Source organism: Narcine bancroftii, chromosome 10 (genome assembly GCF_036971445.1).
Source record: "Narcine bancroftii isolate sNarBan1 chromosome 10, sNarBan1.hap1, whole genome shotgun sequence".
Lineage (NCBI taxonomy): Eukaryota > Metazoa > Chordata > Chondrichthyes > Torpediniformes > Narcinidae > Narcine > Narcine bancroftii.
The window spans coordinates 46,806,795-46,817,601 of record NC_091478.1 but is presented as its reverse complement, the minus strand read 5'-3'; the positions used below and the strand labels follow the sequence as shown (position 1 = coordinate 46,817,601).

At 43.9% G+C, this 10,807-nt stretch overlaps 1 long non-coding RNA gene across 1 annotated transcript in view; it reads right to left on the bottom strand.

The window, feature by feature from the left end:
* Positions 1–2,022: 2,022 nt before the first annotated feature.
* Positions 2,023–10,807, bottom strand: part of LOC138744526 (uncharacterized) — a 47,861-nt gene continuing 39,076 nt past the window's right edge. The window contains exon 3 of the long non-coding RNA XR_011345605.1: positions 2,023–2,104. This is a non-coding gene — a long non-coding RNA (uncharacterized lncRNA). The remainder of the gene's footprint in view (positions 2,105–10,807) is intronic.

Here is a 10,807-nt window from a genome sequence, read left to right as displayed (position 1 = left end):
CTTAAAGACCTTGCAGGAGCTGAACGAATACTTTAACCTCAAGCCATCAGAAATAGATGAAAGCTCAGGACAAGCCAGAACCAGGCCAAGAAAATTAGTTTCATTTTAAGAAGTTATTCTTACATTGAAAATGTGATAGATTTCATGAAGGACACCATCTACAAGGCATGACATTTTACTGTGAGAGCAATAAGATCAGTCTCAGCTGTTCAGTGTAGAAATCCTGACATCTAAAGGTAAAGGTTCCATTATTACCATGTAAAACTATGTTTAGAATGTATATACATGAAATTCTTTAAGTTTGTCCACCATAAGGTGGACAGAGTTGCCACTTTGTCCAGCTCCTCTCATGGAAATGAACTCATGAGCCCTGATTTACAAGACCAGTGCTCTAACCACTGAGCTATTGGAACATCTGCAGTTGAATGTAAAATTGCCGTATTGATCAGTGGGGTCACTAGGGTTGGTGTCACCCAGTGTGGTAACTCATGATGTCCAACACCTCACCCCCTTCCCCCCCCCCCCTCCACCATAGGCCTCCTCCTGTTCCAGACTTAATTACTACTTCATTCTTTAAAAAGTTATTGATATAGGTTTGTAGCTAAAACACCAGAAAATTTAACATAAGCAGCGGCTATAAAAACACCAGCAACAATGAAACCATGTGATTTGAAGCATCGTGGTCATTGGATAATAATGACAGCTCTGAACAGAGTGCACGAGAAGGTTCAAAAAGGAAATAAGCATCGAGTTTCAGCCTTGATACATGTAAGCTGGGCTTACGGAAAAAGTTTTTGTTGTTATAACTAACTATAGGAATATTTTAATTAAAAAATAATAATTTCCTGCTAAAAAACACTGCACAAAAATTTTATAGACAGTGATTTTGTGTCATCCCCTCTGAGGGTGTCACCCAGTGAGATCCGCAACCCCCCCCCCCCACTCCCCCAAGTGATGCCAGTGGTATTGATGAAAATGGGCTGATCAAGTGACAAAAAACTTTATCGATCTGGAACAACCATGTAACTGTCCACAATCTGAGCCAAGTCCAAATTAGAAATTCAGGTCAAAACGTTTGGTGGAGATCAGTTTAGTTCATTTTCATTGATGCCATACTAAACACAGAACTCTACCCCACAATAGAATGGTATAATTTCAAAGGCCAGTAGATCCAAGGTGAAGGCGGGTTGGAACTTCATCAAGACTGAGAATGCAGAGGGAAGAGACCCTGCACATGACGACTGGGTGGAAGGGTTAGACAGGGGCCAGGAGGGGATTGGTGAAACAGGAAGGGGTGAAAGATGATGGATAGATGGGGATGGTGATCAACATGGAGGCTCCAGGACAGATCCTCAGAGATGTTGACAACCAGGAATTTGAAGTTCTTGACCCTCTGCGCTACTGAGCCCTTGATGAGGACTGAGTCTTGTTCCCCTGGCTTCCTCCTGAAGACAACAATCATCTCCTTGGTTTTGCTGATGTTGAGCGCCATTCAATGAGCTGATCCATCTCCCTCCTGTACACTTCCTCATTGCCATTTGTGATTCTGCTGACAACTGTGGTGTGCAAACATGTAGATGGCATTGGAATTGTGCCTGGCCACACAGTCATGGGTGTATAACGAGGAGAACAGTGAGCTTAGCACACATTCTTGGGATGCGCCTGTGTTGATCCAATTTGTACTGACTGTCGTCTTCTGATGAGAAGGGAATCCTGTCAGTGAAATGTGGGTAGAAGAGAATGGAAGGGGAATGGGGATGAGAAAGTGTGGGGGCTGGGTGTGGGCATGTTGGAAAGGAGATAGAAATTGGGGGGGGGGGGTGTATTAGATCAGATGAGTCAGAATAGGGAGGGTACTCATTACCTTAAATTGGAAAATTAAATGTTAATACCATTGAGGTGAAGACATCTCAGGGGGATTATCAAGTCTTACAGTGAACACCGTGATTTGCAACAAGTGCAGGGCCATTCAAGTGAAGATTGATCCAGCAGCAGAATATTCAGGAAGGAGTTGAGACACTAACCTGGGGAGTTCAGCCAGATGCCATTGGGTGGAAAGCACAATCAAACTATAGCGTTGCAAACCCAGCTCAGTCCTCTATCTCTAAAGAGACCATTTGAGAAAGAACTGGTTAAGTCAGCACGAAACAGGGTGTTGTGAGTATGTGCCAGAAAAGTATTGAGTCTGCTCAATCCAGACAAAACAGGGCAGTCCTGCAAAGTCTACAAAGTCTGCCCTCTCTCCTTTGCTGCAGAGCTGGTAAGATTTAATTTATTCCCAAATTTGTCCCCAAATTCAAGGGATAATGGAAATCTGGTTAATAAAAATAGGGAGATGTATAACAAGTACAGGCAACAAGGTACTTGAAAAGTACAGAAAAAAACCAAGAAAATACTCAAGAAGGAAATCAGGAGGCAAAAAGAGGGCATGAGGTTGCTCTGATATATTAAAAATGTCCTTGGCCACTGGTGAGGTGCCAGAGGATTGGAGAGAGGTCATGGTGTCACATTGTTTAAAAAAGACTCCAAAAATAAACCATGTAATTATAGGCCAGTGAGCCTGATGTCAGTGGTGGGTAAATTGTTGGAAAGAGTTCTGAGAAATAGGATATATAGGTATTTGCACAATCATGGGTTGATTAAGCACAGTCAGCATGGCTTTGTGTGTGGTAGGTCATGTTTAATTAATCTTTTGGAGTTTTTCGAGGAGGTTAACAGGAAGGTAGATGAGGGAAAGGCTGTGGATGTTGTCTACATGAACAAAGTCCCACATGGGAGGTTAGTTCAGAAGGTTCAGACACTGGGTATTCAAAGAGCGATTGTAAACTGGATTTGAAATTAGCTATGTGGGTAGTGGATGGTTGCTTCTCAGATTGGAGGCCTGTGACTAGTGGTGTGCCTCGGGGATCTGTGTTGGGACCATTGTTGTTTGTTGTATATATCAATGATCTGGATGATAATATGGTGAATTAGATCAGCAAGTTGGCTGATGACACAAAGACAGGAGGCATTGTGGACAGTGAGGAAGATTTTCAGAGCTTGGAGCTTGACCAACTGGGAGAATGGGCCACAAAATGGCAGCTGGAGCTTAATGCAGACAAGTGTGAGGTGATGCATTTTGGAAGGGCAAACCAAGGTAGGAGATATACAGTTAATGACAGGCCACTGAGGAATGCAGAGGAGCAGAGCGATCTGGGAATATAAATACATTATTCCCTGTAGGTGGCGAAACCTGTGGACAGGGTTGTAAAGAGCTTTTGGTATCTTGGCCTTTATAAATCAAAGTATTAAGTTCAGGAGTTGGGATGTTATGTTGAAGTTGTTTAAAACATTGGTGAGACCAAATTTGGAATATTGTGCCCAGTTCTGGTCACCTAACTACAGGAAGGACATCAATAAGATTGAGAGTACTGAGAAACTTTATTAGAATATCATTGGGTCTTCAGGAGTTGAGTTACAGGGAAAGAATAAACAGGTTAGGACTTCGTTCCCTGGAGTGAAGAAGAATGAGGGGAGATTTGATAGAGGTTTCTCCACTGAGATTGGGAGAGATAAATATTAAAGATTGTAGCTGAGTGCAACAAAGAAACACACACACACACACACACACACACAGTGTGGCAGGTTAAGCTCACGCCTTTATTAGGGCTGGAAAGGCTGCTTTTATACTGTTCAAATTCCCGTCATTTTTTGCTGATTGGCTGAGTCACCCATATGAATAACATTAGCGGGCGGGAACATCATGCATATGAATGCCCTTCTTTCCAAGCCTGTTTCTGCTAAATTAGTTGGACAGCTTGACCAATGCCATTTTAGGGCTGTTGGTCTGATGCTGCCCCAGCTTCTACCCCCACTGGTTCGTTATCCTGCAAGTCGCTTTAGCGATCTCTGTCCGCGTCTGCTACCGTGCTATGTTCCGGCCCAATCTCCGCAATTGCGGGCCACCAAAAGATCATAGTTTTAAGCTGAAGGGGGAAAGGTTTAGGGGGAACATTAGGGGAAGTTTCTTCACTCAGAGAGCAGTAGGAGTGTGGAATGAGCTGCCATCTGGTGTGATGAATAGGGGCTTTATCATGTGTTTCAAGAATAAATTGGATAGGCACATAGATGGGAGAAGCTTGGAGGGTTATAGAATGGGAGCATGTCAGTGGGACTATTGAGATGATGGTTGGCACAGACTAGAGGGGCTGAATGGCCTGTTTTCTGTGCTGTAGCATTCTATGGTTCTAATAGTTAGCAGTAACAAAATGAAGACAACTAAAATTACATGATAGAATCAAGTCTTCACATGATTTTCCACTCCTCTGTGGATAAAACCTACCCACATGAAGACATTTCCAAGGCTGCGCCTGAAAAAAGCAATCAACAGAGTAAAGGATTCCCACCACTCTGGTCTCACTCTCCCCTCTCTGCTCCCTATAGGGCAGAAGCTGCAGAAGCCTGAAGTCCGACAAGGAGCATTTTCTCCAACAGCTATCAGGCTCTTGAACCTCCCCATACTATGCAAGCCTTAACACATTCCAGAACCACCAAAGATTCCTCTGCAATATTGAAACAGCAATATTTTTTGCATTGCTGCAAGTATTAACCTATTCTCGTGTGTGTGTGTGTGAGTTTGAGTGATACATATAAATGCAGTCACACACACATAGTGTAGGCAGATTAAGATCTGAGTTTTATAAGGGCTCAGGTGTTACTTTTATACTTGCACTGTTCCCACTGTGGCCCCCCTTTGCTGATGTCTCAACATGCATAACAAAAGGGGGTTTCCAGCACGCGGGTACTTTCCTACATAAGAATGTCCTTCTTCCCCACACACTGTCCTTGTCTGTTGACTACGCAGCAAGGCCAGCGACATTTTGGGGTCGCTGGTCTTTTAGCTGTCCTTGACGTTCACCCACCGGTTTGTTGGTTGGGGCCAGTGCTGCTGTGCGGACTGCTGGTGTTTGGTTGCGCTCGCTGCCCAGAGTGCCGGCTCAATCACTACGGAGGTGGGCCGCCACACGTGCGCACACACACATGCACACACACACACACACACACACACACACACACTACCTTTCCTCCCCCCCCCACCGCCCCACACACACACACACACACCCCCACTCACTCACTGAGTATATATTCTTATTTCTCTCCTATGGTGCAACAGTGCATTGCGTTCATTTAATGTATACGTATTGTATACATGTAGCTGCGGCAGGCGAGAAGTTTAATGTACAGTGTTCTTGTGGAGATAATACAAAAAAAAACCTCTTATCACACCACCATCATTACCACAAAATGTTGCCGGAAATACATCATTTCTTGTGTGATCAAGAGAAAGGAAATAATTTTGGAATAAGTGCTCAGGAGATTACATGAGCTCAATGTTGGCACAAGGAGAAACAATTACAGTACATGCTTTTGCAATGCATAAGGGTATCTGGGAGCAGGAATTGGCCACTTTGCCCCTTCAAGATCACTCTCTGCCATTGGTGAAGATCAAAGTTGATCCAATCTCGATTTCAACACCACTTTCCCAGACTTCGATTTATTGACAATAACTCCACCTTTCAAGACATTGTCTCTAACAAATTCATCTCCAAACTCCTAGGTCACGGCACCCCCTCTGCAAGTGGATCCTCAACTCTCTGACCTGTAGACTACAACCAATGACTATTGACAACATCGCCTCCTTCATGATGATCCTCAACACAGTGCCCTGTAAGGCTGTCCGCTCAGCTCCTTACTATACTCCTTACATACTCATGATCGTGTGACCAAACTCTACTCCATTTAACAAGTTTGAAGATGACACCCACCATCGCAGGCTGGAACTCAAACAGTTCAGCCACCTCTCCCTCAATGTCAACCAAGGCCAGGAGCTAGTCATCAATTTCAGTAAGTGAGGTTGGGTAAAACGTCTCAGTCTGTATTAATGCTGGAGATAGAACATGGAACACTGCAGCTCCATATGGGCTCACACTTCTGTACCAACGTATAAAAACCTACTCCTCATCAATCTAATCCTTCCCTCCCCACAGCACATTCATGTAGCTGTAAAAGATTTGATTGAATGTGCCTCTTGTACCTGCCTTCACCACCAACCCCTGCAGTGCGTTCCAGTACCCACCACCCTCTGTGTAAAAAAATCTACCTCTGACAGCTCCACTAAGCTTCCTCCTACCTAGGAGTCCTCTTCAATAGCTTGCCTACCACTGATGCCCCAATCTATAATTCCCCACCGCCTTTCTTGTACAAGGGAACAACCTCTGCCATCCTCCAACACCACTCCTATGGCAGGGACGACGTTAATGCCCCAGCAATCTCTTCCCTTGCTTCCCATAGTAACCAGGCTTATATTCTGCCTGGCCACAGGGGGATTTATTCTTCCGAACATTTTTCAGAAGCTGCGTCACCACCTCTTTCTGAACCTCAATGTGCTCAAGCACATTAATTGCTCCGCAGTGACCTCACATTGGTCAAGGTCCCTCTCCATGGTAAACACTAAATCAAAGTGTTCATTAAAGATGGAGGAGCACTTCACGTTTTTAAGTATAAACATCACCTGTCCTGGTCCAACCTTGCTCTCAATGCAACTAAGAAGCTGGACCAATACCTCTTCAATTATTATTCAAATGGCTGTGCAGGACTTGGGAGTGCTTGTATAGACTTGATTTGGAAGTTTTCATACATGTTGTATATATAGTCCATATATATCCTTCATTTTAATACAGATTAATACTGACTACAAAACAAATATAAATCCCCTCCCCTTTAAAAAATAAAACCCTCCCTAACCCCAACCCCCAGAAAGAAAATCAATCATCACTTATACATGTTAATAGCAGATAGTAACATATTTAAAGAAGAAAAAAAGAAAAGACTAATAAGATTATTGGATTGTACTGAGGTAGGCTGGGGAACGCAGAGGACTTAACTATCAGATATTATCTGTGCTATCTGGTGAGGTTGTAGGGAACAGCGGCTAGAAAATAATAAAACTCACCCACAGTACCAGTCTTGAGTATGTAGGGGGTCCATATTTGTAGGTATGCATTATATTTATTTCTCAAATTATATGTAATTTTGTTCCAATGGAATGGACTTTTGTATTGCCGCAATCTGTCGATGCCCAGGTAGGAATCTGACTTCCAGGTGACTGCAATACATTTCATTACCACTGCCAATACTATTTTCACAAGCTTTTGTTGAGTAGGTGAAAGGAGCAGTTTAGGATTCGTTCCCTCAACATTCCCTAACAAAACTAAATCAGGATTTTGTGGATATGAAATATTAGTAATTTGTTCCAACAATTCCCCCACTTTTACCCAAAACGGGTTTACTTTTGGACACATCCATGTGGAAAGCAGAAAGGTACCATCTTCTGTACCACACCTAAACATTTATTTGGTATGTCCGATTTTATTTTATTATGATTGATGTAAAAAACTATACTGTACTAGTCTGTATCGCACATTAATTATATTCAACATGCAGTCTCCACACAAATCCATCCATAGTTGCTTATCAATTCTAATACTCAGATCCTGTTCCCGTTTCTGTTTAGATTTATAGGGCCCCAGTTTACATGTTGCTCTCTGTTATAAAAGGTACATTGCAGAAGTAAATTTTGGTTCTTGCCCTCGTCGGACAAGAGTTTCCACTTCACGCTTGTTTTGATCAATATGTTGCTTCATAGTGTTCATAACTTCAGTTATTTTACTTATTTCTGCTTTCATGTCTATTTTCATGCTTCTAAGTTCCTTAAATATATCCACGTTACTCACTTCCATGGATACGGTCGATTCTGTGTCTTCATCTTCCCTTTGATCACTGTCCGACTCCAACACTGATTTGGACAGACCTGCTTGACTTATGGTTCCTTCACCTTCGGTGCCATCATCCCGTTCTGCCGGGGGTGGTGTGCTTTGTTGCGGCGGCGGAGGCTGCTCACCAATCTCCGGGGCAGCTGGAGCCGGAATCAGCGCGGCCCTCATCATCTCTTTCTTCTTATCTTCTTTACATTGCAGTCAGCAGCAGTTTTTTCCTTCTTTTCCCCCATGGTTGTGAGCTAATGTATATTATGCAATGTCTGTTTAAAGGAATTTTTATATAAATTGCATTACTTTTAGGTACTTTTTAGGAGGGTCAGGATTTAACATCCTAACCCAACGTCATCATGTGATGCCTCCGACTTAGGAGGGCTTGCGTGTGAATCGCAAAAGGTTGGTTTGCAGGCTAGCAAGACGGCAAATAGAATGTCAGCCTTTATTGCTAGAGGGATAGAATTTAAGAGCAGGGAGGTTGGGCTGCAACTGTACAAGGTACAGGTACACAATCCTTTATCCAGACATCTAAAATCCGGAAAGCTCTAAAAACCGGCATTTTTTTCCTGGTGCTGGTACAGCGGAGGGGGAGAGAGAGAGAGAGAGAGGGATGGCAGTGTGACTAGGTTGGGCGGGGGCAGTGTAACTCGGGTGGTGAGGGAGGAGAAAGACGGCAGAACGACTAGGTTGGGCGATAGGGGAGAGACAACAGCGTTAATCAGGTGGGCGGGGGAAGAAGAGACGGCAGCACGACTCGGGTGGGTGAGGGGGAGAGACAGCAGCGCAACTCAGGAGGGGGGGAGAGAGACGGCAGTGCAACTAGGTTGGGCAAGGGGGGGATAGAGACGCCAGCACGACTGGAAGGGGGTGGATACGGCAGCACAATTCGGGTGGGCTTAAATCTAGGGCAGCTGGTTTTGTTCTAAAATCTGGAAAAATCCAAAATTCGGAACACACTGTCCCCCAAGGGTTCCGGATAAAGGATTGTGTACCTGTACTGGTGAGGCCCCATCTGGAGAACTGCGCGCAGTTCTGGTCTCCTTACTCGAGGAAGGATGAACTGGCTTTGGAGGCAGTGCAGAGGAGGTTCACTGGGTTGTTTACAGGAATTAAGGGGTTGGCCTATGAGGAGAGATTGAGTTGTCTGGGACTATACTCAACAGAATATATAAAAAATGAGAGGGGATCTTATAGAAACATAAAATCAGGCAGGGAGGTAGGTTAGGTAGAGGAGAACAGAACTAGGGGACATAACCTCAAGATTCAGGATAGGTGATTTAGGACAGAGATGAGGAGGAATTGCTTTACCCAGAGGGTGGTGAATCTGCGGAATTCGCTGCCCATTGAAGCTGTGAAGGTGACATCAGTAAATGTTTTTAAGCTGAGTTTGGATAGATTTCTACATAGAAAGGGAACTAAGGGATATGGGGAAAAGACAGACAAGTGAAGATGAGCCCATCATCTGATCAGCCATGATCACATGAATCAGGCTCAATGGGCTGGATGGCCGACTCCTGCTCCAAATATGGCTGCCATATCTTAATAAATATGCCATATTTGTTATTTGAGTTGTACGGAACTTTTTCCATCGGTATGCAACTATTCATCTCAGCAGTCCATGTATGTATGTAGAGGCGAGTCGGATTTCCAAGTAATTGCAATACATTTCTTAGCCACTCCTAAGGCTATATTAACAAATGAAATTTGGAATTTAGTTAGTTTATTACTTATTTCAATGAAGTTGCCCAAAAGGTAAAGCTCTGGGTTGCCCATGAAAGCCACCCTCACTTACCAATTTCTATAGATACAACGTGTGCTGTCCAGATGCATCACAGTGCGGTACAATGGGAACTGTTCTGCCTGAGACCACAAGAAACTGCAGAGAGGTGTGAACACAGGTCACACCATCACCAAACCAACCTCCCCTCCACTGACTGTGTCTACACTGACTTCTTCCTCTGGGAAAGCAGCTAACATATGAAAGAACCCATCCGAAGAGGGGTGACCATGCTAATGAGCTGAGCAGAAGTGTTTTGAAAAAGTGCTCCACAAAAAGTATTAAAAAGACAGTTTATGTGGTGGAACATGGTATCATGGGCACATTCCCCACTGAGTTGGGCAGCGGAACTGGTACCTTCTCCCCTTAAGACCCATAATAAAGGCCGAGAGCCTTAGCCTCCTCCGACATACCTGCCCTTGAACCAGCATGTACAGACATGCTTGGATCTTTAGCCTTTGGCCCTTCCTCCATGTCTGTGAGTGGTCAGTGATCATGCAACAGTTTCATAGCTCAAAAACCAGAATTTTATTGTCAAAAATGGATAAAACTAGTGTTAAACAACTAAGACAACCAAAAACAAAAACTGAAGAAGCAACAGCTCAGCCAGGGACATCGAGTGGAAGCCCGATAAGGTTGGGCGATAGGGGGCTCAAGTTAGTGGACCAGCTGAACCCAGCAGGGCTTTGGGGGGAGTCGGCCCATGATATAGCCACCATCCTGAACAAGATGGAAACTTTGTGCGCTCATTTCATGAGTGTTGAATCAGCGATGAGAGACATATTGGAAAAGATATTGGAAATTAAACAAATCAAAAGATTTAATGGAACGAATGACTCGTTCAGAGGCTGAGCTGGATAAAAGACAGACTGAAAGCACTGGAAGGAAAAGAAAAAACATGGGACATAGGGAAAAAAAAGGACTGATGGATGGACAAGATCGACCAAATGGAAAATTTCACCAGACGCAACAATGTGAGAATCTTTGGACTGAGAGAAGGAATCAAAGGGAAAGATCCAATGAGTTTCATTGAAACATGGGTTCCACAAATGCTGGGACAAAGTAAGTTAAATGCAAAGCTGCAAATTGAAAGTGCTCACCAGACTCGCGGACCCAGAAGAATCAGTGAACAATGACCACGACCAGTCCTGGTAAGATTTTTAAGTTACTGGGAGAGAGATGCAAACTTGGGAGCAGCATATGAATATTCAAAAAATAA